Genomic DNA, 27,109 nt, shown 5'->3' with positions numbered 1-27,109 from the left:
CTGGCGCCCCCTTGAAATCAAGTACTTTCTCAGTGTTTCTTGAGAGAGGGAGTGCTCTGCAAAAATGTCCCTCATTAGATGGTTTTTCTCTGTCAGACAGTTCCTAACAGAGGTGGAAGTGCAACAGACTTCAGATCAATAGGTCTCAGATGGTAATATTATTGTCATCAAGAAATCAATTACTTTATGGGTATGTTTTCAGAGAGAGAGTGTTCTTTATTAGTTTTTGTCGATCTCCAGCTATTATGTCCCTTATTTGAACATTTTTCCGCCTTTAGACAGTTTCTAGCAGAGGGGGTATTGCTCAGTGGTAGAGCATTTGACTGCAGATCAAGAGGTCCCAGGTTCAAATCCTGATGCCCCCTTTAAATCAAGGGCTTTCAAAGAGTATTTTGAGGGTAGAGGACTCTTTTTTCGAATATGTTACTCAGACAAAATTGTCCCTTATTAGACAATTTCTCACGTTCAAATCCTGGCACCCCCTTGAAATCAAGTACTTTCTAAGTGTATCTTGAGAGAGGGAGTGCTCCTTTTTTGGTTATGTTACTCAGTCTAAAATGTCCCTCATTCAATGGTTTTTCTCTGTCAGATAGTTCCTATCAGAGGTGGAAGTGCAACAGACTTCAGATAAATAGGTCTCAGATGGTAATATTATTGTCATCAAGAAATCAATTACTTTATGGGTATGTTTTAAGAGAGAGAGTGTTCTTTATTAGTTTTTGTCGATCTCCAGCTATTATGTCCCTTATTTGACAATTTTTCCGCCTTTAGACAGTTTCTAGCAGAGGGGGTATAGCTCAGTGGTAGAGCATTTGACTGCAGATCAAGAGGTCCCAGGTTCAAATCCTGATGCCCCCTTTAAATCAAGGGCTTTCAAAGAGTATTTTGAGGGTAGAGGACTCTTTTTTCGAATATGTTACTCAGACAAAATTGTCCCTTATTAGACAATTTCTCACGTTCAAATCCTGGCACCCCCTTGAAATCAAGTACTTTCTAAGTGTATCTTGAGAGAGGGAGTGCTCCTTTTTTGGTTATGTTACTCAGTCTAAAATGTCCCTCATTCAATGGTTTTTCTCTGTCAGATAGTTCCTATCAGAGGTGGAAGTGCAACAGACTTCAGATAAATAGGTCTCAGATGGTAATATTATTGTCATCAAGAAATCAATTACTTTATGGGTATGTTTTAAGAGAGAGAGTGTTCTTTATTAGTTTTTGTCGATCTCCAGCTATTATGTCCCTTATTTGACAATTTTTCCGCCTTTAGACAGTTTCTAGCAGAGGGGGTATAGCTCAGTGGTAGAGCATTTGACTGCAGATCAAGAGGTCCCAGGTTCAAATCCTGATGCCCCCTTTTCAAGTGCTTTCAAAGAGTATTTTGAGGGTAGAGGACTCTTTTTTCGAATATGTTACTCAGGGAAAATTGTCCCTTATTAGACAATTTCTCACGTTCAAATCCTGTCACCCCCTTGAAATCAAGTACTTTCTAAGTGTATTTTGAGAGAGGGAGTGCTCCTTTTTTGGTTATGTTACTCAGTCTAAAATGTCCCTCATTCAATGTTTTTTCTCTGTCAGACAGTTCCTATCAGAGGTGGAAGTGCAATAGACTTCAGATCAATAGGTCTCAGATTGTAATTTTTTTGTCAACTTGAAATCAAACACTTTATGGGTACGTTTTCAAAGAGAGAGTTTTCTTTATTAGGTTATGTTGATCACAAGCTAAAATCTCCCTTATTAGACAATTTCTCAGGATCAAATACTGGCGCCCCCTTGAAATCAACTACTTTCTCAGTGTTTCTTGAGAGAGGGAGCGCTCTGCTAAAATGTCCCTCATTAGATGGTTTTTCTCTGTCAGACAGTTCCTAACAGAGGTGGAAGTGCAACAGACTTCAGATAAATAGGTCTCAGATGGTAATATTATTGTCATCAAGAAATCAATTACTTTATGGGTATGTTTTCAGAGAGAGAGAGTTTTCTATATTAGTTTTTGTTGATCTCCAGCTATAATGTCCCTTATTAGACAATTTTTCCGCCTTTAGACAGTTTCTAGCAGAGGGGGTATAGCTCAGTGGTAGAGCATTTGACTGCAGGTCAAGAGGTCCCAGGTTCAAATCCTGATGCCCCCTTTAAATCAAGTGCTTTCAAAGAGTATGATAGTTCCTATCAGAGGTGGAAGTGCAATAGACTTCAGATCAATATGTCTCAGATTGTAATTTTTTTGTCAACTTGAAATCAAACACTTTATGGGTATGTTTTCAAAGAGAGAATCAAATCAAATCAAATCAAATTTTATTTGTCACATACACATGGTTAGCAGATGTTAATGCGAGTGTAGCGAAATGCTTGTGCTTCTAGTTCCGACAATGCAGTAATAACCAACAAGTAATCTAACTAACAATTCCAAAACTACTGTCTTGTACACAGTGTAAGGGGATAAAGAATATGTACATAAGGATATATGAATGAGTGATGGTACAGAGCAGCATAGGCAAGATACAGTAGATGGTATCGAGTACAGTATGTACAAATGAGATGAGTATGTAAACAAAGTGGCATAGTTAAAGTGGCTAGTGATACATGTATTACATAAGGATACAGTCGATGATATAGAGTACAGTATATACGTATGCATATGAGATGAATAATGTAGGGTAAGTAACATTATATAAGGTAGCATTGTTTAAAGTGAATAGTGATATATTTACATCATTTCCCATCAATTCCCATTATTAAAGTGGCTGGAGTTGAGTCAGTGTCAGTGTGTTGGCAGCAGCCACTCAATGTTAGTGGTGGCTGTTTAACAGTCTGATGGCCTTGAGATAGAAGCTGTTTTTCAGTCTCTCGGTCCCAGCTTTGATGCACCTGTACTGACCTCGCCTTCTGGATGATAGCGGGGTGAACAGGCAGTGGCTCGGGTGGTTGATGTCCTTGATGATCTTTATGGCCTTCCTGTGACATCGGGTGGTGTAGGTGTCCTGGAGGGCAGGTAGTTTGCCCCCGGTGATGCGTTGTGCAGACCTCACCACCCTCTGGAGAGCCTTACGGTTGAGGGCGGAGCAGTTGCCGTACCAGGCGGTGATACAGCCCGCCAGGATGCTCTCGATTGTGCATCTGTAGAAGTTTGTGAGTGCTTTTGGTGACAAGCCAAATTTCTTCAGCCTCCTGAGGTTGAAGAGGCGCTGCTGCGCCTTCTTCACAATGCTGTCTGTGTGAGTGGACCAATTCAGTTTGTCTGTGATGTGTATGCCGAGGAACTTAAAACTTGCTACCCTCTCCACTACTGTTCCATCGATGTGGATAGGGGGGTGTTCCCTCTGCTGTTTCCTGAAGTCCACAATCATCTCCTTAGTTTTGTTGACGTTGAGTGTGAGGTTATTTTCCTGACACCACACTCCGAGGGCCCTCACCTCCTCCCTGTAGGCCGTCTCGTCGTTTTTGGTAATCAAGCCTACCACTGTTGTGTCGTCCGCAAACTTGATGATTGAGTTGGAGGCGTGCGTGGCCACGCAGTCGTGGGTGAACAGGGAGTACAGGAGAGGGCTCAGAACGCACCCTTGTGGGGCCCCAGTGTTGAGGATCAGCGGGGAGGAGATGTTGTTGCCTACCCTCACCACCTGGGGGCGGCCCGTCAGGAAGTCCAGTACCCAGTTGCACAGGGCGGGGTCGAGACCCAGGGTCTCGAGCTTGATGACGAGCTTGGAGGGTACTATGGTGTTGAATGCCGAGCTGTAGTCAATGAACAGCATTCTCACATAGGTATTCCTCTTGTCCAGATGGGTTAGGGCGGTGTGCAGTGTGGTTGAGATTGCATCGTCTGTGGACCTATTTGGGCGGTAAGCAAATTGGAGTGGGTCTAGGGTGTCAGGTAGGGTGGAGGTGATATGGTCCTTGACTAGTCTCTCAAAGCACTTCATGATGACGGAAGTGAGTGCTACGGGGCGGTAGTCGTTTAGCTCAGTTACCTTAGCTTTCTTGGGAACAGGAACAATGGTGGCCCTCTTGAAGCATGTGGGAACAGCAGACTGGTATAGGGATTGATTGAATATGTCCGTAAACACACCGGCCAGCTGGTCTGCGCATGCTCTGAGGGCGCGGCTGGGGATGCCGTCTGGGCCTGCAGCCTTGCGAGGGTTAACACGTTTAAATGTCTTACTCACCTCGGCTGCAGTGAAGGAGAGACCGCATGTTTTCGTTGCCGGCCGTGTCAGTGGCACTGTATTGTCCTCAAAGCGGGCAAAAAAGTTGTTTAGTCTGCCTGGGAGCAGGACATCCTGGTCCGTGACTGGGCTGGATTTCTTCCTGTAGTCCGTGATTGACTGTAGACCCTGCCACATGCCTCTTGTGTCTGAGCCGTTGAATTGAGATTCTACTTTGTCTCTGTACTGACGCTTAGCTTGTTTGATAGCCTTGCGGAGGGAATAGCTGCACTGTTTGTATTCGGTCATGTTACCAGACACCTTCCCCTGATTAAAAGCAGTGGTTCGCGCTTTCAGTTTCACGCGAATGCTGCCATCAATCCACGGTTTCTGGTTAGGGAATGTTTTAATCGTTGCTATGGGAACGACATCTTCAACGCACGTTCTAATGAACTCACACACCGAATCAGCGTATTCGTCAATGTTGTTGTCTGACGCAATACGAAACATGTCCCAGTCCACGTGGTGGAAGCAGTCTTGGAGTGTGGAGTCAGCTTGGTCGGACCAGCGTTGGACAGACCTCAGCGTGGGAGCCTCTTGTTTTAGTTTCTGTCTGTAGGCAGGGATCAACAAAATGGAGTCGTGGTCAGCTTTTCCGAAAGGGGGGCGGGGCAGGGCCTTATATGCGTCGCGGAAGTTAGAGTAACAATGATCCAAGGTCTTTCCACCCCTGGTTGCGCAATCGATATGCTGATAAAATTTAGGGAGTCTTGTTTTCAGATTAGCCTTGTTAAAATCCCCAGCTACAATGAATGCAGCCTCCGGATGAATGGTTTCCAGTTTGCAAAGAGTTAAATAAAGTTCGTTCAGAGCCATCGATGTGTCTGCTTGGGGGGGGATGTATACGGCTGTGATTATAATCGAAGAGAATTCTCTTGGTAGATAATGCGGTCTACATTTGATTGTGAGGAATTCTAAATCAGGTGAACAGAAGGATTTGAGTTCCTGTATGTTTCTTTCATCACACCATGTCACGTTAGTCATAAGGCATACGCCTCCGCCCCTCTTCTTACCAGAAAGTTGTTTGTTTCTGTCTGCGCGATGTGTGGAGAAACCCGTTGGCTGCACCGCTTCAGATAGAGTCTCTCCAGTGAGCCACGTTTCCGTGAAGCAAAGAACGTTACAGTCTCTGATGTCCCTCTGGAATGCTACCCTTGCTCGGATTTCATCAACCTTGTTGTCAAGAGACTGGACATTGGCAAGAAGAATGCTAGGGAGTGGTGCACGATGTGCCCGTCTCCGGAGTCTGACCAGAAGACCGCCTCGTTTCCCTCTTTTTCGGAGTTGTTTTTTTTTGGGTCGCTGCATGGAATCCACTCAGTTGTCCTGTTTGTAAGGCAGAACACAGGATCCGCGTCGCGAAAAACATATTCTTGGTAGTACTGATGGTGAGTTGATGCTGATCTTATATTCAGTAGTTCTTCTCGACTGTATGTAATGAAACCTAAGATGAGCTGGGGTACTAATGTAAGAAATAACACGTAAAAAAACAAAAAACTGCATAGTTTCCTAGGAACGCGAAGCGAGGCGGCCATCTCTGTCGGCGCCGGAAGTAGCACATAAGAGAGAGTTTTCTTTATTAGGTTATGTTGATCACAAGCTAAAATCTCCCTTATTAGACAATTTCTCAGGATCAAATACTGGCGCCCCCTTGAAATCAAGTACTTTCTCAGTGTTTCTTGAGAGAGGGAGTGCTCTGCAAAAATGTCCCTCATTAGATGGTTTTTCTCTGTCAGACAGTTCCTAACAGAGGTGGAAGTGCAACAGACTTCAGATCAATAGGTCTCAGATGGTAGTATTATTGTCATCAAGAAATCAATTACTTTATGGGTATGTTTTCAGAGAGAGAGTGTTCTTTATTAGTTTTTGTCGATCTCCAGCTATTATGTCCCTTATTTGACCTTTTTTCCGCCTTTAGACAGTTTCGAGCAGAGGGGGTATAGCTCAGTGGTAGAGCATTTGACTGCAGATCAAGAGGTCCCAGGTTCAAATCCTGATGCCCCCTTTAAATCAAGTGCTTTCAAAGAGTATTTTGAGGGTAGAGGACTCTTTTTTCGAATATGTTACTCAGGCAAAATTGTCCCTTATTAGACAATTTCTCAGGATCAAATACTGGCGCCCCCTTGAAATCAAGTACTTTCTCAGTGTTTCTTGAGAGAGGGAGTGCTCTGCAAAAATGTCCCTCATTAGATGGTTTTTCTCTGTCAGACAGTTCCTAACAGAGGTGGAAGTGCAACAGACTTCAGATCAATAGGTCTCAGATGGTAATATTATTGTCATCAAGAAATCAATTACTTTATGGGTATGTTTTCAGAGAGAGAGTGTTCTTTATTAGTTTTTGTCGATCTCCAGCTATTATGTCCCTTATTTGACAATTTTTCCGCCTTTAGACAGTTTCTAGCAGAGGGGGTATAGCTCAGTGGTAGAGCATTTGACTGCAGATCAAGAGGTCCCAGGTTCAAATCCTGATGCCCCCTTTAAATCAAGTGCTTTCAAAGAGTATTTTGAGGGTAGAGGACTCTTTTTTCGAATATGTTACTCAGGCAAAATTGTCCCTTATTAGACAATTTCTCACGTTCAAATCCTGGCAGCCCCTTGAAATCAAGTACTTTCTAAGTGTATCTTGAGAGAGGGAGTGCTCCTTTTTTGGTTATGTTACTCAGTCTAAAATGTCCCTCATTCAATGGTTTTTCTCTGTCAGATAGTTCCTATCAGAGGTGGAAGTGCAATAGACTTCAGATCAATATGTCTCAGATTGTAATTTTTTTGTCAACTTGAAATCAAACACTTTATGGGTACGTTTTCAAAGAGAGAGTTTTCTTTATTAGGTTATGTTGATCACAAGCTAAAATCTCCCTTGTTAGACAATTTCTCAGTATCAAATCCTGGCGCCACCCTTGAAATCAAGTACTTTCTCAGTGTTTCTTGAGAGAGAGAGTGCTCTGCTAAAATGTCCCTCATTAGATGGTTTTTCTCTGTCAGACAGTTCCTAACAGAGGTGGAAGTGGAAGAGGTGGAAGCATTTGACTGCAGATCAAGAGGTCCCAGGTTCAAATCCTGATGCCCCCTTTAAATCAAGTGCTCTCAAAGAGTATTTTGAGGGTAGAGGACTCTTTTTTCGAATATGTTACTCAGGCAAAATTGTCCCTTATTAGACAATTTCTCACGTTCAAATCCTGGCACCCCCTTGAAATCAAGTACTTTCTAAGTGTATCTTGAGAGAGGGAGTGCTCCTTTTTTGGTTATGTTACTCAGTCTAAAATGTCCCTCATTCAATGTTTTTTCTCTGTCAGATAGTTCCTATCAGAGGTGGAAGTGCAATAGACTTAAGATCAATATGTCTCAGATTGTAATTTTTTGTCAACTTGAAATCAAACACTTTATGGGTACATTTTCAAAGAGAGAGTTTTCTTTATTAGGTTATGTTGATCACAAGCTAAAATCTCCCTTATTAGACAATTTCTCAGGATCAAATACTGGCGCCCCCTTGAAATCAAGTACTTTCTCAGTGTTTCTTGAGAGAGGGAGTGCTCTGCTAAAATGTCCCTCATTAGATGTTTTTTCTCTGTCAGACAGTTCCTAACAGAGGTGGAAGTGCAACAGACTTCAGATCAATAGGTCTCAGATTGTAATATATTTGCCATCTTGAAATCAAATACTTTATGGGTATGTTTTCAGAGAGAGAGAGTGTTCTTTATTAGTTTTTGTCGATCTCCAGCTATTATGTCCCTTATTTGACCATTTTTCCGCCTTTAGACAGTTTCAAGCAGAGGGGTATAGCTCAGTGGTAGAGCATTTGACTGCAGATCAAGAGGTCTCAGGTTCAAATCCTGATGCCCCCCTTTAAATCAAGGGCTTTCAAAGAGTATTTTGAGGGTAGAGTACTCTTTTTTCGTATATGTTACTCAGACAAAATTGTCCCTTATTAGACAATTTCTCACGTTCAAATCCTGTCACCCCCTTGAAATCAAGTACTTTCTAAGTGTATTTTGAGAGAGGGAGTGCTCCTTTTTTGGTTATGTTACTCAGTCTAAAATGTCCCTCATTCAATGTTTTTTCTCTGTCAGACAGTTCCTATCAGAGGTGGAAGTGCAATAGACTTCAGATCAATAGGTCTCAGATTGTAATTTATTTGCCATCTTGAAATCAAATACTTTATGGGTATGTTTTCAGAGAGAGAGAGTGTTCTATATTAGTTTTTGTTGATCTCCAGCTATAATGTCCCTTATTTGACAATTTTTCTGCCTTTAGACAGTTTGTAGCAGAGGGGGTATAGCTCAGTGGTAGAGCATTTGACTGCAGATCAAGAGGTCCCAGGTTCAAATTCTGATGCCCCCTTAAAATCAAGAGCTTTCTAAGAGTATTTTGAGGGTAGAGGACTTTTTTTCCGAATATGTTACTCAGGGAAAATTGTCCCTTATTAGACAATTTCTCACGTTCAAATCCTGGCACCCCTTTTGATATCAAGTACTTTCTAAGTGTATCTTGAGAGAGGGAGTGCTCCTTTTTTGGTTATGTTACTCAGTCTAAAATGTCCCTCATTCAATGTTTTTTCTCTGTCAGACAGTTCCTATCAGAGGTGGAAGTGCAATAGACTTCAGATCAATAGGTCTCAGATTGTAATTTTTTTGTCAACTTGAAATCAAACACTTTATGGGTATGTTTTCAAAGAGACAGTTTTCTTTATTAGGTTATGTTGATCACAAGCTAAAATCTCCCTTATTAGACAATTTCTCAGGATCAAATACTGGCGCCCCCTTGAAATCAAGTACTTTCTCAGTGTTTCTTGAGAGAGGGAGTGCTCTGCAAAAATGTCCCTCATTAGATGGTTTTTCTCTGTCAGACAGTTCCTAACAGAGGTGGAAGTGCAACAGACTTCAGATAAATAGGTCTCAGATGGTAATATTATTGTCATCAAGAAATCAATTACTTTATGGGTATGTTTTCAGAGAGAGAGTGTTCTTTATTAGTTTTTGTCGATCTCCAGCTATTATGTCCCTTATTTGACCATTTTTCCGCCTTTAGACAGTTTCTAGCAGAGGGGGTATAGCTCAGTGGTAGAGCATTTGACTGCAGATCAAGAGGTCCCAGGTTCAAATCCTGATGCCCCCTTTAAATCAAGGGCTTTCAAAGAGTATTTTGAGGGTAGAGGACTCTTTTTTCGAATATGTTACTCAGGCAAAATTGTCCCTTATTAGACAATTTCTCACGTTCAAATCCTGGCACCCCCTTGAAATCAAGTACTTTCTAAGTGTATCTTGAGAGAGGGAGTGCTCCTTTTTTGGTTATGTTACTCAGTCTAAAATGTCCCTCATTCAATGTTTTTTCTCTGTCAGATAGTTCCTATCAGAGGTGGAAGTGCAATAGACTTCAGATCAATAGGTCTCAGATTGTAATTTATTTGCCATCTTGAAATCAAATACTTTATGGGTATGTTTTCAGAGAGAGAGAGTGTTCTATATTAGTTTTTGTTGATCTCCAGCTATAATGTCCCTTATTTGACAATTTTTCCGCCTTTAGACAGTTTGTAGCAGAGGGGGTATAGCTCAGTGGTAGAGCATTTGACTGCAGATCAAGAGGTCCCAGGTTCAAATCCTGATGCCCCCTTTAAATCAAGGGCTTTCAAAGAGTATTTTGAGGTTAGAGGACTCTTTTTTCGAATATGTTACTCAGACAAAATTGTCCCTTATTAGACAATTTGTCACGTTCAAATCCTGTCACCCCCTTGAAATCAAGTACTTTCTAAGTGTATTTTGAGAGAGGGAGTGCTCCTTTTTTGGTTATGTTACTCAGTCTAAAATGTCCCTCATTCAATGTTTTTTCTCTGTCAGACAGTTCCTATCAGAGGTGGAAGTGCAATAGACTTCAGATCAATAGGTCTCAGATTGTAATTTTTTTGTCAACTTGAAATCAAACACTTTATGGGTATGTTTTCAAAGAGACAGTTTTCTTTCTTAGGTTATGTTGATCACAAGCTAAAATCTCCCTTATTAGACAATTTCTCAGGATCAAATACTGGCGCCCCCTTGAAATCAAGTACTTTCTCAGTGTTTCTTGAGAGAGGGAGTGCTCTGCAAAAATGTCCCTCATTAGATGGTTTTTCTCTGTCAGACAGTTCCTAACAGAGGTGGAAGTGCAACAGACTTCAGATCAATAGGTCTCAGATTGTAATATATTTGCCATCTTGAAATCAAATACTTTATGGGTATGTTTTCAGAGAGAGAGAGTGTTCTATATTAGTTTTTGTTGATCTCCAGCTATAATGTCCCTTATTTGACAATTTTTCCGCCTTTAGACAGTTTCTAGCAGAGGGGGTATAGCTCAGTGGTAGAGCATTTGACTGCAGATCAAGAGGTCCCAGGTTCAAATTCTGATGCCCCCTTAAAATCAAGAGCTTTCTAAGAGTATTTTGAGGGTAGAGGACTTTTTTTCCAAATATGTTACTCAGGCAAAATTGTCCCTTATTAGACAATTTCTCACGTTCAAATCCTGTCACCCCCTTGAAATCAAGTACTTTCTAAGTGTATTTTGAGAGAGGGAGTGCTCCTTTTTTGGTTATGTTACTCAGTCTAAAATGTCCCTCATTCAATGTTTTTTCTCTGTCAGACAGTTCCTATCAGAGGTGGAAGTGCAATAGACTTCAGATCAATAGGTCTCAGATTGTAATTTTTTTGTCAACTTGAAATCAAACACTGTATGGGTATGTTTTCAAAGAGACAGTTTTCTTTATTAGGTTATGTTGATCACAAGCTAAAATCTCCCTTATTAGACAATTTCTCAGGATCAAATACTGGCGCCCCCTTGAAATCAAGTACTTTCTCAGTGTTTCTTGAGAGAGGGAGTGCTCTGCTAAAATGTCCCTCATTAGATGGTTTTTCTCTGTCAGACAGTTCCTAACAGAGGTGGAAGTGCAACAGACTTCAGATAAATAGGTCTCAGATGGTAATATTATTGTCATCAAGAAATCAATTACTTTATGGGTATGTTTTCAGAGAGAGAGTGTTCTTTATTAGTTTTTGTCGATCTCCAGCTATTATGTCCCTTATTTGACAATTTTTCCGCTTTTAGACAATATGTTACTCAGGCAAAATTGTCCCTTATTTGACAATTTTTCCGCCTTTAGACAGTTTCTAGCAGAGGGGGTATAGCTCAGTGGTAGAGCATTTGACTGCAGATCAAGAGGTCCCAGGTTCAAATCCTGATGCCCCCTTAAAATCAAGAGCTTTCTAAAAGTATTTTGAGGGTAGAGGACTTTTTTTTCCGAATATGTTACTTAGGCAAAATTGTCCCTTATTTGACAATTTTTCCGCCTTTAGACAGTTTCTAGCAGAGGGGGTATAGCTCAGTGGTAGAGCATTTGACTGCAGATCAAGAGGTCCCAGGTTCAAATTCTGATGCCCCCTTAAAATCAACAGCTTTCTAAGAGTATTTTGAGGGTAGAGGACTTTTTTTCCGAATATGTTACTCAGGCAAAATTGTCCCTTATTAGACAATTTCTCACGTTCAAATCCTGTCACCCCCTTGAAATCAAGTACTTTCTAAGTGTATTTTGAGACAGGGAGTGCTCCTTTTTTGGTTATGTTACTCAGTCTAAAATGTCCCTCATTCAATGTTTTTTCTCTGTCAGACAGTTCCTATCAGAGGTGGAAGTGCAATAGACTTCAGATCAATAGGTCTCAGATTGTAATTTTTTTGTCAACTTGAAATCAAACACTTTATGGGTACGTTTTCAAAGAGAGAGTTTTCTTTATTAGGTTATGTTGATCACAAGCTAAAATCTCCCTTATTAGACAATTTCTCAGGATCAAATACTGGCGCCCCCTTGAAATCAACTACTTTCTCAGTGTTTCTTGAGAGAGGGAGCGCTCTGCTAAAATGTCCCTCATTAGATGGTTTTTCTCTGTCAGACAGTTCCTAACAGAGGTGGAAGTGCAACAGACTTCAGATAAATAGGTCTCAGATGGTAATATTATTGTCATCAAGAAATCAATTACTTTATGGGTATGTTTTCAGAGAGAGAGAGTTTTCTATATTAGTTTTTGTTGATCTCCAGCTATAATGTCCCTTATTAGACAATTTTTCCGCCTTTAGACAGTTTCTAGCAGAGGGGGTATAGCTCAGTGGTAGAGCATTTGACTGCAGATCAAGAGGTCCCAGGTTCAAATCCTGATGCCCCCTTTAAATCAAGTGCTTTCAAAGAGTATTTTGAGGGTAGAGGACTCTTTTTTCGAATATGTTACTCAGGCAAAATTGTCCCTTATTAGACAATTTCTCAGGATCAAATACTGGCGCCCCCTTGAAATCAAGTACTTTCTCAGTGTTTCTTGAGAGAGGGAGTGCTCTGCAAAAATGTCCCTCATTAGATGGTTTTTCTCTGTCAGACAGTTCCTAACAGAGGTGGAAGTGCAACAGACTTCAGATCAATAGGTCTCAGATGGTAATATTATTGTCATCAAGAAATCAATTACTTTATGGGTATGTTTTCAGAGAGAGAGTGTTCTTTATTAGTTTTTGTCGATCTCCAGCTATTATGTCCCTTATTTGACCATTTTTCCGCCTTTAGACAGTTTCTAGCAGAGGGGGTATAGCTCAGTGGTAGAGCATTTGACTGCAGATCAAGAGGTCCCAGGTTCAAATTCTGATGCCCCCTTAAAATCAAGAGCTTTCTAAGAGTATTTTGAGGGTAGAGGACTTTTTTTCCGAATATGTTACTCAGGCAAAATTGTCCCTTATTAGACAATTTCTCACGTTCAAATCCTGTCACCCCCTTGAAATCAAGTACTTTCTAAGTGTATTTTGAGAGAGGGAGTGCTCCTTTTTTGGTTATGTTACTCAGTCTAAAATGTCCCTCATTCAATGTTTTTTCTCTGTCAGACAGTTCCTATCAGAGGTGGAAGTGCAATAGACTTCAGATCAATAGGTCTCAGATTGTAATTTTTTTGTCAACTTGAAATCAAACACTTTATGGGTATGTTTTCAAAGAGACAGTTTTCTTTATTAGGTTATGTTGATCACAAGCTAAAATCTCCCTTATTAGACAATTTCTCAGGATCAAATACTGGCGCCCCCTTGAAATCAAGTACTTTCTCAGTGTTTCTTGAGAGAGGGAGTGCTCTGCAAAAATGTCCCTCATTAGATGGTTTTTCTCTGTCAGACAGTTCCTAACAGAGGTGGAAGTGCAACAGACTTCAGATAAATAGGTCTCAGATGGTAATATTATTGTCATCAAGAAATCAATTACTTTATGGGTATGTTTTCAGAGAGAGAGTGTTCTTTATTAGTTTTTGTCGATCTCCAGCTATTATGTCCCTTATTTGACAATTTTTCCGCCTTTAGACAGTTTCTAGCAGAGGGGGTATAGCTCAGTGGTAGAGCATTTGACTGCAGATCAAGAGGTCCCAGGTTCAAATCCTGATGCCCCCTTTAAATCAAGGGCTTTCAAAGAGTATTTTGAGGGTAGAGGACTCTTTTTTCGAATATGTTACTCAGACAAAATTGTCCCTTATTAGACAATTTCTCACGTTCAAATCCTGGCACCCCCTTGAAATCAAGTACTTTCTAAGTGTATCTTGAGAGAGGGAGTGCTCCTTTTTTGGTTATGTTACTCAGTCTAAAATGTCCCTCATTCAATGGTTTTTCTCTGTCAGATAGTTCCTATCAGAGGTGGAAGTGCAACAGACTTCAGATAAATAGGTCTCAGATGGTAATATTATTGTCATCAAGAAATCAATTACTTTATGGGTATGTTTTCAGAGAGAGAGTGTTCTTTATTAGTTTTTGACGATCTCCAGCTATTATGTCCCTTATTTGACCATTTTTCCGCCTTTAGAAAGTTTCTAGCAGAGGGGGTATAGCTCAGTGGTAGAGCATTTGACTGCAGATCAAGAGGTCCCAGGTTCAAATCCTGATGCCCCCTTTAAATCCAGTGCTTTCAAAGAGTATTTTGAGGGTAGAGGACTCTTTTTTCGAATATGTTACTCAGGCGAAAATGTCCCTCATTCAATGGTTTTTCTCTTTCAGACAGTTCCTATCAGAGGAGGAAGTGCAATAGACTTGGATATGTTTTCAGAGAGAGAGAGTTTTCTATATTAGTTTTTGTTGATCTCCAGCTATAATGTCCCTTATTAGACAATTTTTCCGCCTTTAGACAGTTTCTAGCAGAGGGGGTATAGCTCAGTGGTAGAGCATTTGACTGCAGATCAAGAGGTCCCAGGTTCAAATCCTGATGCCCCCTTAAAATCAAGAGCTTTCTAAAAGTATTTTGAGGGTAGAGGACTATTTTTTCCGAATATGTTATTTAGGCAAAATTGTCCCTTATTTGACAATTTTTCCGCCTTTAGACAGTTTCTAGCAGAGGGGGTATAGCTCAGTGGTAGAGCATTTGACTGCAGATCAAGAGGTCCCAGGTTCAAATCCTGATGCCCCCTTAAAATCAAGAGCTTTCTAAAAGTATTTTGAGGGTAGAGGACTTTTTTTTCCGAATATGTTACTTAGGCAAAATTGTCCCTTATTTGACAATTTTTCCGCCTTTAGACAGTTTCTAGCAGAGGGGGTATAGCTCAGTGGTAGAGCATTTGACTGCAGATCAAGAGGTCCCAGGTTCAAATCCTGATGCCCCCTTTTCAAGTGCTTTCAAAGAGTATTTTGAGGGTAGAGGACTCTTTTTTCGAATATGTTACTCAGGGAAAATTGTCCCTTATTAGACAATTTCTCACGTTCAAATCCTGTCACCCCCTTGAAATCAAGTACTTTCTAAGTGTATTTTGAGAGAGGGAGTGCTCCTTTTTTGGTTATGTTACTCAGTCTAAAATGTCCCTCATTCAATGTTTTTTCTCTGTCAGACAGTTCCTATCAGAGGTGGAAGTGCAATAGACTTCAGATCAATAGGTCTCAGATTGTAATTTTTTTGTCAACTTGAAATCAAACACTTTATGGGTACGTTTTCAAAGAGAGAGTTTTCTTTATTAGGTTATGTTGATCACAAGCTAAAATCTCCCTTATTAGACAATTTCTCAGGATCAAATACTGGCGCCCCCTTGAAATCAACTACTTTCTCAGTGTTTCTTGAGAGAGGGAGCGCTCTGCTAAAATGTCCCTCATTAGATGGTTTTTCTCTGTCAGACAGTTCCTAACAGAGGTGGAAGTGCAACAGACTTCAGATAAATAGGTCTCAGATGGTAATATTATTGTCATCAAGAAATCAATTACTTTATGGGTATGTTTTCAGAGAGAGAGTGTTCTTTATTAGTTTTTGTCGATCTCCAGCTATTATGTCCCTTATTTGACAATTTTTCCGCCTTTAGACAGTTTCTAGCAGAGGGGGTATAGCTCAGTGGTAGAGCATTTGACTGCAGATCAAGAGGTCCCAGGTTCAAATCCTGATGCCCCCTTTAAATCAAGGGCTTTCAAAGAGTATTTTGAGGGTAGAGGACTCTTTTTTCGAATATGTTACTCAGACAAAATTGTCCCTTATTAGACAATTTCTCACGTTCAAATCCTGGCACCCCCTTGAAATCAAGTACTTTCTAAGTGTATCTTGAGAGAGGGAGTGCTCCTTTTTTGGTTATGTTACTCAGTCTAAAATGTCCCTCATTCAATGGTTTTTCTCTGTCAGATAGTTCCTATCAGAGGTGGAAGTGCAACAGACTTCAGATAAATAGGTCTCAGATGGTAATATTATTGTCATCAAGAAATCAATTACTTTATGGGTATGTTTTCAGAGAGAGAGTGTTCTTTATTAGTTTTTGACGATCTCCAGCTATTATGTCCCTTATTTGACCATTTTTCCGCCTTTAGAAAGTTTCTAGCAGAGGGGGTATAGCTCAGTGGTAGAGCATTTGACTGCAGATCAAGAGGTCCCAGGTTCAAATCCTGATGCCCCCTTTAAATCCAGTGCTTTCAAAGAGTATTTTGAGGGTAGAGGACTCTTTTTTCGAATATGTTACTCAGGCGAAAATGTCCCTCATTCAATGGTTTTTCTCTTTCAGACAGTTCCTATCAGAGGAGGAAGTGCAATAGACTTGGATATGTTTTCAGAGAGAGAGAGTTTTCTATATTAGTTTTTGTTGATCTCCAGCTATAATGTCCCTTATTAGACAATTTTTCCGCCTTTAGACAGTTTCTAGCAGAGGGGGTATAGCTCAGTGGTAGAGCATTTGACTGCAGATCAAGAGGTCCCAGGTTCAAATCCTGATGCCCCCTTAAAATCAAGAGCTTTCTAAAAGTATTTTGAGGGTAGAGGACTATTTTTTCCGAATATGTTATTTAGGCAAAATTGTCCCTTATTTGACAATTTTTCCGCCTTTAGACAGTTTCTAGCAGAGGGGGTATAGCTCAGTGGTAGAGCATTTGACTGCAGATCAAGAGGTCCCAGGTTCAAATCCTGATGCCCCCTTAAAATCAAGAGCTTTCTAAAAGTATTTTGAGGGTAGAGGACTTTTTTTTCCGAATATGTTACTTAGGCAAAATTGTCCCTTATTTGACAATTTTTCCGCCTTTAGACAGTTTCTAGCAGAGGGGGTATAGCTCAGTGGTAGAGCATTTGACTGCAGATCAAGAGGTCCCAGGTTCAAATCCTGATGCCCCCTTTTCAAGTGCTTTCAAAGAGTATTTTGAGGGTAGAGGACTCTTTTTTCGAATATGTTACTCAGGGAAAATTGTCCCTTATTAGACAATTTCTCACGTTCAAATCCTGTCACCCCCTTGAAATCAAGTACTTTCTAAGTGTATTTTGAGAGAGGGAGTGCTCCTTTTTTGGTTATGTTACTCAGTCTAAAATGTCCCTCATTCAATGTTTTTTCTCTGTCAGACAGTTCCTATCAGAGGTGGAAGTGCAATAGACTTCAGATCAATAGGTCTCAGATTGTAATTTTTTTGTCAACTTGAAATCAAACACTTTATGGGTACGTTTTCAAAGAGAGAGTTTTCTTTATTAGGTTATGTTGATCACAAGCTAAAATCTCCCTTATTAGACAATTTCTCAGGATCAAATACTGGCGCCCCCTTGAAATCAACTACTTTCTCAGTGTTTCTTGAGAGAGGGAGCGCTCTGCTAAAATGTCCCTCATTAGATGGTTTTTCTCTGTCAGACAGTTCCTAACAGAGGTGGAAGTGCAACAGGCTTCAGATAAATAGGTCTCAGATGGTAATATTATTGTCATCAAGAAATCAATTACTTTATGGGTATGTTTTCAGAGAGAGAGAGTTTTCTATATTCGTTTTTGTTGATCTCCAGCTATAATGTCCCTTATTAGACAATTTTTCCGCCTTTAGACAGTTTCTAGCAGAGGGGGTATAGCTCAGTGGTAGAGCATTTGACTGCAGGTCAAGAGGTCCCAGGTTCAAATCCTGATGCCCCCTTTAAATCAAGTGCTTTCAAAGAGTATTTTGAGGGTAGAGGACTCTTTTTTCGAATATGTTACTCAGACAAAATTGTCCCTTATTAGACAATTTCTCACGTTCAAATCCTGGCACCCCCTTGAAATCAAGTACTTTCTAAGTGTATCTTGAGAGAGGGAGTGCTCCTTTTTTGGTTATGTTACTCAGTCTAAAATGTCCCTCATTCAATGGTTTTTCTCTGTCAGATAGTTCCTATCAGAGGTGGAAGTGCAATAGACTTCAGATCAATATGTCTCAGATTGTAATTTTTTTGTCAACTTGAAATCAAACACTTTATGGGTATGTTTTCAAAGAGAGAATCAAATCAAATCAAATCAAATTTTATTTGTCACATACACATGGTTAGCAGATGTTAATGCGAGTGTAGCGAAATGCTTGTGCTTCTAGTTCCGACAATGCAGTAATAACCAACAAGTAATCTAACTAACAATTCCAAAACTACTGTCTTGTACACAGTGTAAGGGGATAAAGAATATGTACATAAGGATATATGAATGAGTGATGGTACAGAGCAGCATAGGCAAGATACAGTAGATGGTATCGAGTACAGTATGTACAAATGAGATGAGTATGTAAACAAAGTGGCATAGTTAAAGTGGCTAGTGATACATGTATTACATAAGGATACAGTCGATGATATAGAGTACAGTATATACGTATGCATATGAGATGAATAATGTAGGGTAAGTAACATTATATAAGGTAGCATTGTTTAAAGTGAATAGTGATATATTTACATCATTTCCCATCAATTCCCATTATTAAAGTGGCTGGAGTTGAGTCAGTGTCAGTGTGTTGGCAGCAGCCACTCAATGTTAGTGGTGGCTGTTTAACAGTCTGATGGCCTTGAGATAGAAGCTGTTTTTCAGTCTCTCGGTCCCAGCTTTGATGCACCTGTACTGACCTCGCCTTCTGGATGATAGCGGGGTGAACAGGCAGTGGCTCGGGTGGTTGATGTCCTTGATGATCTTTATGGCCTTCCTGTGACATCGGGTGGTGTAGGTGTCCTGGAGGGCAGGTAGTTTGCCCCCGGTGATGCGTTGTGCAGACCTCACCACCCTCTGGAGAGCCTTACGGTTGAGGGCGGAGCAGTTGCCGTACCAGGCGGTGATACAGCCTGCCAGGATGCTCTCGATTGTGCATCTGTAGAAGTTTGTGAGTGCTTTTGGTGACAAGCCAAATTTCTTCAGCCTCCTGAGGTTGAAGAGGCGCTGCTGCGCCTTCTTCACAATGCTGTCTGTGTGAGTGGACCAATTCAGTTTGTCTGTGATGTGTATGCCGAGGAACTTAAAACTTGCTACCCTCTCCACTACTGTTCCATCGATGTGGATAGGGGGGTGTTCCCTCTGCTGTTTCCTGAAGTCCACAATCATCTCCTTAGTTTTGTTGACGTTGAGTGTGAGGTTATTTTCCTGACACCACACTCCGAGGGCCCTCACCTCCTCCCTGTAGGCCGTCTCGTCGTTGTTGGTAATCAAGCCTACCACTGTTGTGTCGTCCGCAAACTTGATGATTGAGTTGGAGGCGTGCGTGGCCACGCAGTCGTGGGTGAACAGGGAGTACAGGAGAGGGCTCAGAACGCACCCTTGTGGGGCCCCAGTGTTGAGGATCAGCGGGGAGGAGATGTTGTTGCCTACCCTCACCACCTGGGGGCGGCCCGTCAGGAAGTCCAGTACCCAGTTGCACAGGGCGGGGTCGAGACCCAGGGTCTCGAGCTTGATGACGAGCTTGGAGGGTACTATGGTGTTGAATGCCGAGCTGTAGTCAATGAACAGCATTCTCACATAGGTATTCCTCTTGTCCAGATGGGTTAGGGCGGTGTGCAGTGTGGTTGAGATTGCATCGTCTGTGGACCTATTTGGGCGGTAAGCAAATTGGAGTGGGTCTAGGGTGTCAGGTAGGGTGGAGGTGATATGGTCCTTGACTAGTCTCTCAAAGCACTTCATGATGACGGAAGTGAGTGCTACGGGGCGGTAGTCGTTTAGCTCAGTTACCTTAGCTTTCTTGGGAACAGGAACAATGGTGGCCCTCTTGAAGCATGTGGGAACAGCAGACTGGTATAGGGATTGATTGAATATGTCCGTAAACACACCGGCCAGCTGGTCTGCGCATGCTCTGAGGGCGCGGCTGGGGATGCCGTCTGGGCCTGCAGCCTTGCGAGGGTTAACACGTTTAAATGTCTTACTCACCTCGGCTGCAGTGAAGGAGAGACCGCATGTTTTCGTTGCCGGCCGTGTCAGTGGCACTGTATTGTCCTCAAAGCGGGCAAAAAAGTTGTTTAGTCTGCCTGGGAGCAGGACATCCTGGTCCGTGACTGGGCTGGATTTCTTCCTGTAGTCCGTGATTGACTGTAGACCCTGCCACATGCCTCTTGTGTCTGAGCCGTTGAATTGAGATTCTACTTTGTCTCTGTACTGACGCTTAGCTTGTTTGATAGCCTTGCGGAGGGAATAGCTGCACTGTTTGTATTCGGTCATGTTACCAGACACCTTCCCCTGATTAAAAGCAGTGGTTCGCGCTTTCAGTTTCACGCGAATGCTGCCATCAATCCACGGTTTCTGGTTAGGGAATGTTTTAATCGTTGCTATGGGAACGACATCTTCAACGCACGTTCTAATGAACTCACACACCGAATCAGCGTATTCGTCAATGTTGTTGTCTGACGCAATACGAAACATGTCCCAGTCCACGTGGTGGAAGCAGTCTTGGAGTGTGGAGTCAGCTTGGTCGGACCAGCGTTGGACAGACCTCAGCGTGGGAGCCTCTTGTTTTAGTTTCTGTCTGTAGGCAGGGATCAACAAAATGGAGTCGTGGTCAGCTTTTCCGAAAGGGGGGCGGGGCAAGGCCTTATATGCGTCGCGGAAGTTAGAGTAACAATGATCCAAGGTCTTTCCACCCCTGGTTGCGCAATCGATATGCTGATAAAATTTAGGGAGTCTTGTTTTCAGATTAGCCTTGTTAAAATCCCCAGCTACAATGAATGCAGCCTCCGGATGAATGGTTTCCAGTTTGCAAAGAGTTAAATAAAGTTCGTTCAGAGCCATCGATGTGTCTGCTTGGGGGGGGATGTATACGGCTGTGATTATAATCGAAGAGAATTCTCTTGGTAGATAATGCGGTCTACATTTGATTGTGAGGAATTCTAAATCAGGTGAACAGAAGGATTTGAGTTCCTGTATGTTTCTTTCATCACACCATGTCACGTTAGTCATAAGGCATACGCCTCCGCCCCTCTTCTTACCAGAAAGTTGTTTGTTTCTGTCTGCGCGATGTGTGGAGAAACCCGTTGGCTGCACCGCTTCGGATAGAGTCTCTCCAGTGAGCCACGTTTCCGTGAAGCAAAGAACGTTACAGTCTCTGATGTCCCTCTGGAATGCTACCCTTGCTCGGATTTCATCAACCTTGTTGTCAAGAGACTGGACATTGGCAAGAAGAATGCTAGGGAGTGGTGCACGATGTGCCCGTCTCCGGAGTCTGACCAGAAGACCGCCTCGTTTCCCTCTTTTTCGGAGTTGTTTTTTTTTGGGTCGCTGCATGGAATCCACTCAGTTGTCCTGTTTGTAAGGCAGAACACAGGATCCGCGTCGCGAAAAACATATTCTTGGTAGTACTGATGGTGAGTTGATGCTGATCTTATATTCAGTAGTTCTTCTCGACTGTATGTAATGAAACCTAAGATGAGCTGGGGTACTAATGTAAGAAATAACACGTAAAAAAACAAAAAACTGCATAGTTTCCTAGGAACGCGAAGCGAGGCGGCCATCTCTGTCGGCGCCGGAAGTAGCACATAAGAGAGAGTTTTCTTTATTAGGTTATGTTGATCACAAGCTAAAATCTCCCTTATTAGACAATTTCTCAGGATCAAATACTGGCGCCCCCTTGAAATCAAGTACTTTCTCAGTGTTTCTTGAGAGAGGGAGTGCTGTGCAAAAATGTCCCTCATTAGATGGTTTTTCTCTGTCAGACAGTTCCTAACAGAGGTGGAAGTGCAACAGACTTCAGATCAATAGGTCTCAGATGGTAGTATTATTGTCATCAAGAAATCAATTACTTTATGGGTATGTTTTCAGAGAGAGAGTGTTCTTTATTAGTTTTTGTCGATCTCCAGCTATTATGTCCCTTATTTGACCTTTTTTCCGCCTTTAGACAGTTTCGAGCAGAGGGGGTATAGCTCAGTGGTAGAGCATTTGACTGCAGATCAAGAGGTCCCAGGTTCAAATCCTGATGCCCCCTTTAAATCAAGTGCTTTCAAAGAGTATTTTGAGGGTAGAGGACTCTTTTTTCGAATATGTTACTCAGGCAAAATTGTCCCTTATTAGACAATTTCTCAGGATCAAATACTGGCGCCCCCTTGAAATCAAGTACTTTCTCAGTGTTTCTTGAGAGAGGGAGTGCTCTGCAAAAATGTCCCTCATTAGATGGTTTTTCTCTGTCAGACAGTTCCTAACAGAGGTGGAAGTGCAACAGACTTCAGATCAATAGGTCTCAGATGGTAATATTATTGTCATCAAGAAATCAATTACTTTATGGGTATGTTTTCAGAGAGAGAGTGTTCTTTATTAGTTTTTGTCGATCTCCAGCTATTATGTCCCTTATTTGAACATTTTTCCGCCTTTAGACAGTTTCTAGCAGAGGGGGTATTGCTCAGTGGTAGAGCATTTGACTGCAGATCAAGAGGTCCCAGGTTCAAATCCTGATGCCCCCTTTAAATCAAGGGCTTTCAAAGAGTATTTTGAGGGTAGAGGACTCTTTTTTCGAATATGTTACTCAGACAAAATTGTCCCTTATTAGACAATTTCTCACGTTCAAATCCTGGCACCCCCTTGAAATCAAGTACTTTCTAAGTGTATCTTGAGAGAGGGAGTGCTCCTTTTTTGGTTATGTTACTCAGTCTAAAATGTCCCTCATTCAATGGTTTTTCTCTGTCAGATAGTTCCTATCAGAGGTGGAAGTGCAACAGACTTCAGATAAATAGGTCTCAGATGGTAATATTATTGTCATCAAGAAATCAATTACTTTATGGGTATGTTTTAAGAGAGAGAGTGTTCTTTATTAGTTTTTGTCGATCTCCAGCTATTATGTCCCTTATTTGACAATTTTTCCGCCTTTAGACAGTTTCTAGCAGAGGGGGTATAGCTCAGTGGTAGAGCATTTGACTGCAGATCAAGAGGTCCCAGGTTCAAATCCTGATGCCCCCTTTAAATCAAGGGCTTTCAAAGAGTATTTTGAGGGTAGAGGACTCTTTTTTCGAATATGTTACTCAGACAAAATTGTCCCTTATTAGACAATTTCTCACGTTCAAATCCTGGCACCCCCTTGAAATCAAGTACTTTCTAAGTGTATCTTGAGAGAGGGAGTGCTCCTTTTTTGGTTATGTTACTCAGTCTAAAATGTCCCTCATTCAATGGTTTTTCTCTGTCAGATAGTTCCTATCAGAGGTGGAAGTGCAACAGACTTCAGATAAATAGGTCTCAGATGGTAATAGTATTGTCATCAAGAAATCAATTACTTTATGGGTATGTTTTAAGAGAGAGAGTGTTCTTTATTAGTTTTTGTCGATCTCCAGCTATTATGTCCCTTATTTGACAATTTTTCCGCCTTTAGACAGTTTCTAGCAGAGGGGGTATAGCTCAGTGGTAGAGCATTTGACTGCAGATCAAGAGGTCCCAGGTTCAAATCCTGATGCCCCCTTTTCAAGTGCTTTCAAAGAGTATTTTGAGGGTAGAGGACTCTTTTTTCGAATATGTTACTCAGGGAAAATTGTCCCTTATTAGACAATTTCTCACGTTCAAATCCTGTCACCCCCTTGAAATCAAGTACTTTCTAAGTGTATTTTGAGAGAGGGAGTGCTCCTTTTTTGGTTATGTTACTCAGTCTAAAATGTCCCTCATTCAATGTTTTTTCTCTGTCAGACAGTTCCTATCAGAGGTGGAAGTGCAATAGACTTCAGATCAATAGGTCTCAGATTGTAATTTTTTTGTCAACTTGAAATCAAACACTTTATGGGTACGTTTTCAAAGAGAGAGTTTTCTTTATTAGGTTATGTTGATCACAAGCTAAAATCTCCCTTATTAGACAATTTCTCAGGATCAAATACTGGCGCCCCCTTGAAATCAACTACTTTCTCAGTGTTTCTTGAGAGAGGGAGCGCTCTGCTAAAATGTCCCTCATTAGATGGTTTTTCTCTGTCAGACAGTTCCTAACAGAGGTGGAAGTGCAACAGACTTCAGATAAATAGGTCTCAGATGGTAATATTATTGTCATCAAGAAATCAATTACTATATGGGTATGTTTTCAGAGAGAGAGAGTTTTCTATATTAGTTTTTGTTGATCTCCAGCTATAATGTCCCTTATTAGACAATTTTTCCGCCTTTAGACAGTTTCTAGCAGAGGGGGTATAGCTCAGTGGTAGAGCATTTGACTGCAGGTCAAGAGGTCCCAGGTTCAAATCCTGATGCCCCCTTTAAATCAAGTGCTTTCAAAGAGTATTTTGAGGGTAGAGGACTCTTTTTTCGAATATGTTACTCAGACAAAATTGTCCCTTATTAGACAATTTCTCACGTTCAAATCCTGGCACCCCCTTGAAATCAAGTACTTTCTAAGTGTATCTTGAGAGAGGGAGTGCTCCTTTTTTGGTTATGTTACTCAGTCTAAAATGTCCCTCATTCAATGGTTTTTCTCTGTCAGATAGTTCCTATCAGAGGTGGAAGTGCAATAGACTTCAGATCAATATGTCTCAGATTGTAATTTTTTTGTCAACTTGAAATCAAACACTTTATGGGTATGTTTTCAAAGAGAGAATCAAATCAAATCAAATCAAATTTTATTTGTCACATACACATGGTTAGCAGATGTTAATGCGAGTGTAGCGAAATGCTTGTGCTTCTAGTTCCGACAATGCAGTAATAACCAACAAGTAATCTAACTAACAATTCCAAAACTACTGTCTTGTACACAGTGTAAGGGGATAAAGAATATGTACATAAGGATATATGAATGAGTGATGGTACAGAGCAGCATAGGCAAGATACAGTAGATGGTATCGAGTACAGTATGTACAAATGAGATGAGTATGTAAACAAAGTGGCATAGTTAAAGTGGCTAGTGATACATGTATTACATAAGGATACAGTCGATGATATAGAGTACAGTATATACGTATGCATATGAGATGAATAATGTAGGGTAAGTAACATTATATAAGGTAGCATTGTTTAAAGTGAATAGTGATATATTTACATCATTTCCCATCAATTCCCATTATTAAAGTGGCTGGAGTTGAGTCAGTGTCAGTGTGTTGGCAGCAGCCACTCAATGTTAGTGGTGGCTGTTTAACAGTCTGATGGCCTTGAGATAGAAGCTGTTTTTCAGTCTCTCGGTCCCAGCTTTGATGCACCTGTACTGACCTCGCCTTCTGGATGATAGCGGGGTGAACAGGCAGTGGCTCGGGTGGTTGATGTCCTTGATGATCTTTATGGCCTTCCTGTGACATCGGGTGGTGTAGGTGTCCTGGAGGGCAGGTAGTTTGCCCCCGGTGATGCGTTGTGCAGACCTCACCACCCTCTGGAGAGCCTTACGGTTGAGGGCGGAGCAGTTGCCGTACCAGGCGGTGATACAGCCCGCCAGGATGCTCTCGATTGTGCATCTGTAGAAGTTTGTGAGTGCTTTTGGTGACAAGCCAAATTTCTTCAGCCTCCTGAGGTTGAAGAGGCGCTGCTGCGCCTTCTTCACAATGCTGTCTGTGTGAGTGGACCAATTCAGTTTGTCTGTGATGTGTATGCCGAGGAACTTAAAACTTGCTACCCTCTCCACTACTGTTCCATCGATGTGGATAGGGGGGTGTTCCCTCTGCTGTTTCCTGAAGTCCACAATCATCTCCTTAGTTTTGTTGACGTTGAGTGTGAGGTTATTTTCCTGACACCACACTCCGAGGGCCCTCACCTCCTCCCTGTAGGCCGTCTCGTCGTTTTTGGTAATCAAGCCTACCACTGTTGTGTCGTCCGCAAACTTGATGATTGAGTTGGAGGCGTGCGTGGCCACGCAGTCGTGGGTGAACAGGGAGTACAGGAGAGGGCTCAGAACGCACCCTTGTGGGGCCCCAGTGTTGAGGATCAGCGGGGAGGAGATGTTGTTGCCTACCCTCACCACCTGGGGGCGGCCCGTCAGGAAGTCCAGTACCCAGTTGCACAGGGCGGGGTCGAGACCCAGGGTCTCGAGCTTGATGACGAGCTTGGAGGGTACTATGGTGTTGAATGCCGAGCTGTAGTCAATGAACAGCATTCTCACATAGGTATTCCTCTTGTCCAGATGGGTTAGGGCGGTGTGCAGTGTGGTTGAGATTGCATCGTCTGTGGACCTATTTGGGCGGTAAGCAAATTGGAGTGGGTCTAGGGTGTCAGGTAGGGTGGAGGTGATATGGTCCTTGACTAGTCTCTCAAAGCACTTCATGATGACGGAAGTGAGTGCTACGGGGCGGTAGTCGTTTAGCTCAGTTACCTTAGCTTTCTTGGGAACAGGAACAATGGTGGCCCTCTTGAAGCATGTGGGAACAGCAGACTGGTATAGGGATTGATTGAATATGTCCGTAAACACACCGGCCAGCTGGTCTGCGCATGCTCTGAGGGCGCGGCTGGGGATGCCGTCTGGGCCTGCAGCCTTGCGAGGGTTAACACGTTTAAATGTCTTACTCACCTCGGCTGCAGTGAAGGAGAGACCGCATGTTTTCGTTGCCGGCCGTGTCAGTGGCACTGTATTGTCCTCAAAGCGGGCAAAAAAGTTGTTTAGTCTGCCTGGGAGCAGGACATCCTGGTCCGTGACTGGGCTGGATTTCTTCCTGTAGTCCGTGATTGACTGTAGACCCTGCCACATGCCTCTTGTGTCTGAGCCGTTGAATTGAGATTCTACTTTGTCTCTGTACTGACGCTTAGCTTGTTTGATAGCCTTGCGGAGGGAATAGCTGCACTGTTTGTATTCGGTCATGTTACCAGACACCTTCCCCTGATTAAAAGCAGTGGTTCGCGCTTTCAGTTTCACGCGAATGCTGCCATCAATCCACGGTTTCTGGTTAGGGAATGTTTTAATCGTTGCTATGGGAACGACATCTTCAACGCACGTTCTAATGAACTCACACACCGAATCAGCGTATTCGTCAATGTTGTTGTCTGACGCAATACGAAACATGTCCCAGTCCACGTGGTGGAAGCAGTCTTGGAGTGTGGAGTCAGCTTGGTCGGACCAGCGTTGGACAGACCTCAGCGTGGGAGCCTCTTGTTTTAGTTTCTGTCTGTAGGCAGGGATCAACAAAATGGAGTCGTGGTCAGCTTTTCCGAAAGGGGGGCGGGGCAGGGCCTTATATGCGTCGCGGAAGTTAGAGTAACAATGATCCAAGGTCTTTCCACCCCTGGTTGCGCAATCGATATGCTGATAAAATTTAGGGAGTCTTGTTTTCAGATTAGCCTTGTTAAAATCCCCAGCTACAATGAATGCAGCCTCCGGATGAATGGTTTCCAGTTTGCAAA

At 42.1% G+C, this 27,109-nt stretch overlaps 31 non-coding genes across 31 annotated transcripts; all 31 read left to right on the top strand.

Moving 5' to 3' along the window:
• The first annotated feature begins 293 nt into the window (after positions 1-293).
• Positions 294-365, top strand: trnac-gca. Its single transcript has one exon. It is a non-coding gene; the product is annotated as a tRNA-Cys (tRNA).
• Positions 366-786: 421 nt separating this feature from the next.
• On the top strand, positions 787-858 carry trnac-gca. Its single transcript has one exon. It is a non-coding gene; the product is annotated as a tRNA-Cys (tRNA).
• A 421-nt stretch (positions 859-1,279) lies between these two features.
• On the top strand, positions 1,280-1,351 carry trnac-gca. The gene has a single exon. It is a non-coding gene; the product is annotated as a tRNA-Cys (tRNA).
• Positions 1,352-2,051: 700 nt separating this feature from the next.
• On the top strand, positions 2,052-2,123 carry trnac-gca. Its single transcript has one exon. It is a non-coding gene; the product is annotated as a tRNA-Cys (tRNA).
• A 4,003-nt stretch (positions 2,124-6,126) lies between these two features.
• trnac-gca lies at positions 6,127-6,198 on the top strand. The gene has a single exon. It is a non-coding gene; the product is annotated as a tRNA-Cys (tRNA).
• A 400-nt stretch (positions 6,199-6,598) lies between these two features.
• Positions 6,599-6,670, top strand: trnac-gca. Its single transcript has one exon. It is a non-coding gene; the product is annotated as a tRNA-Cys (tRNA).
• A 1,293-nt stretch (positions 6,671-7,963) lies between these two features.
• Positions 7,964-8,035, top strand: trnac-gca. The gene has a single exon. It is a non-coding gene; the product is annotated as a tRNA-Cys (tRNA).
• Positions 8,036-8,459: 424 nt separating this feature from the next.
• trnac-gca lies at positions 8,460-8,531 on the top strand. Its single transcript has one exon. It is a non-coding gene; the product is annotated as a tRNA-Cys (tRNA).
• A 702-nt stretch (positions 8,532-9,233) lies between these two features.
• On the top strand, positions 9,234-9,305 carry trnac-gca. Its single transcript has one exon. It is a non-coding gene; the product is annotated as a tRNA-Cys (tRNA).
• A 423-nt stretch (positions 9,306-9,728) lies between these two features.
• Positions 9,729-9,800, top strand: trnac-gca. The gene has a single exon. It is a non-coding gene; the product is annotated as a tRNA-Cys (tRNA).
• Positions 9,801-10,503: 703 nt separating this feature from the next.
• trnac-gca lies at positions 10,504-10,575 on the top strand. The gene has a single exon. It is a non-coding gene; the product is annotated as a tRNA-Cys (tRNA).
• A 756-nt stretch (positions 10,576-11,331) lies between these two features.
• trnac-gca lies at positions 11,332-11,403 on the top strand. Its single transcript has one exon. It is a non-coding gene; the product is annotated as a tRNA-Cys (tRNA).
• A 121-nt stretch (positions 11,404-11,524) lies between these two features.
• trnac-gca lies at positions 11,525-11,596 on the top strand. Its single transcript has one exon. It is a non-coding gene; the product is annotated as a tRNA-Cys (tRNA).
• A 703-nt stretch (positions 11,597-12,299) lies between these two features.
• trnac-gca lies at positions 12,300-12,371 on the top strand. The gene has a single exon. It is a non-coding gene; the product is annotated as a tRNA-Cys (tRNA).
• A 400-nt stretch (positions 12,372-12,771) lies between these two features.
• trnac-gca lies at positions 12,772-12,843 on the top strand. Its single transcript has one exon. It is a non-coding gene; the product is annotated as a tRNA-Cys (tRNA).
• Positions 12,844-13,544: 701 nt separating this feature from the next.
• trnac-gca lies at positions 13,545-13,616 on the top strand. Its single transcript has one exon. It is a non-coding gene; the product is annotated as a tRNA-Cys (tRNA).
• Positions 13,617-14,037: 421 nt separating this feature from the next.
• trnac-gca lies at positions 14,038-14,109 on the top strand. Its single transcript has one exon. It is a non-coding gene; the product is annotated as a tRNA-Cys (tRNA).
• A 246-nt stretch (positions 14,110-14,355) lies between these two features.
• trnac-gca lies at positions 14,356-14,427 on the top strand. The gene has a single exon. It is a non-coding gene; the product is annotated as a tRNA-Cys (tRNA).
• Positions 14,428-14,548: 121 nt separating this feature from the next.
• Positions 14,549-14,620, top strand: trnac-gca. Its single transcript has one exon. It is a non-coding gene; the product is annotated as a tRNA-Cys (tRNA).
• Positions 14,621-14,741: 121 nt separating this feature from the next.
• trnac-gca lies at positions 14,742-14,813 on the top strand. Its single transcript has one exon. It is a non-coding gene; the product is annotated as a tRNA-Cys (tRNA).
• A 698-nt stretch (positions 14,814-15,511) lies between these two features.
• trnac-gca lies at positions 15,512-15,583 on the top strand. Its single transcript has one exon. It is a non-coding gene; the product is annotated as a tRNA-Cys (tRNA).
• A 421-nt stretch (positions 15,584-16,004) lies between these two features.
• trnac-gca lies at positions 16,005-16,076 on the top strand. The gene has a single exon. It is a non-coding gene; the product is annotated as a tRNA-Cys (tRNA).
• Positions 16,077-16,322: 246 nt separating this feature from the next.
• Positions 16,323-16,394, top strand: trnac-gca. Its single transcript has one exon. It is a non-coding gene; the product is annotated as a tRNA-Cys (tRNA).
• A 121-nt stretch (positions 16,395-16,515) lies between these two features.
• Positions 16,516-16,587, top strand: trnac-gca. Its single transcript has one exon. It is a non-coding gene; the product is annotated as a tRNA-Cys (tRNA).
• A 121-nt stretch (positions 16,588-16,708) lies between these two features.
• On the top strand, positions 16,709-16,780 carry trnac-gca. The gene has a single exon. It is a non-coding gene; the product is annotated as a tRNA-Cys (tRNA).
• A 700-nt stretch (positions 16,781-17,480) lies between these two features.
• On the top strand, positions 17,481-17,552 carry trnac-gca. The gene has a single exon. It is a non-coding gene; the product is annotated as a tRNA-Cys (tRNA).
• A 4,200-nt stretch (positions 17,553-21,752) lies between these two features.
• Positions 21,753-21,824, top strand: trnac-gca. The gene has a single exon. It is a non-coding gene; the product is annotated as a tRNA-Cys (tRNA).
• A 400-nt stretch (positions 21,825-22,224) lies between these two features.
• trnac-gca lies at positions 22,225-22,296 on the top strand. Its single transcript has one exon. It is a non-coding gene; the product is annotated as a tRNA-Cys (tRNA).
• A 421-nt stretch (positions 22,297-22,717) lies between these two features.
• Positions 22,718-22,789, top strand: trnac-gca. The gene has a single exon. It is a non-coding gene; the product is annotated as a tRNA-Cys (tRNA).
• Positions 22,790-23,210: 421 nt separating this feature from the next.
• On the top strand, positions 23,211-23,282 carry trnac-gca. Its single transcript has one exon. It is a non-coding gene; the product is annotated as a tRNA-Cys (tRNA).
• A 700-nt stretch (positions 23,283-23,982) lies between these two features.
• Positions 23,983-24,054, top strand: trnac-gca. The gene has a single exon. It is a non-coding gene; the product is annotated as a tRNA-Cys (tRNA).
• Positions 24,055-27,109: the final 3,055 nt, after the last annotated feature.

The sequence above is a fragment of the Oncorhynchus mykiss genome, chromosome 31 (genome assembly GCF_013265735.2).
Source record: "Oncorhynchus mykiss isolate Arlee chromosome 31, USDA_OmykA_1.1, whole genome shotgun sequence".
Taxonomy (NCBI): domain Eukaryota; kingdom Metazoa; phylum Chordata; class Actinopteri; order Salmoniformes; family Salmonidae; genus Oncorhynchus; species Oncorhynchus mykiss.
The sequence above is the reverse complement of the archived record's forward strand: the minus strand, read 5'-3'. Positions and strand labels throughout refer to the sequence as shown.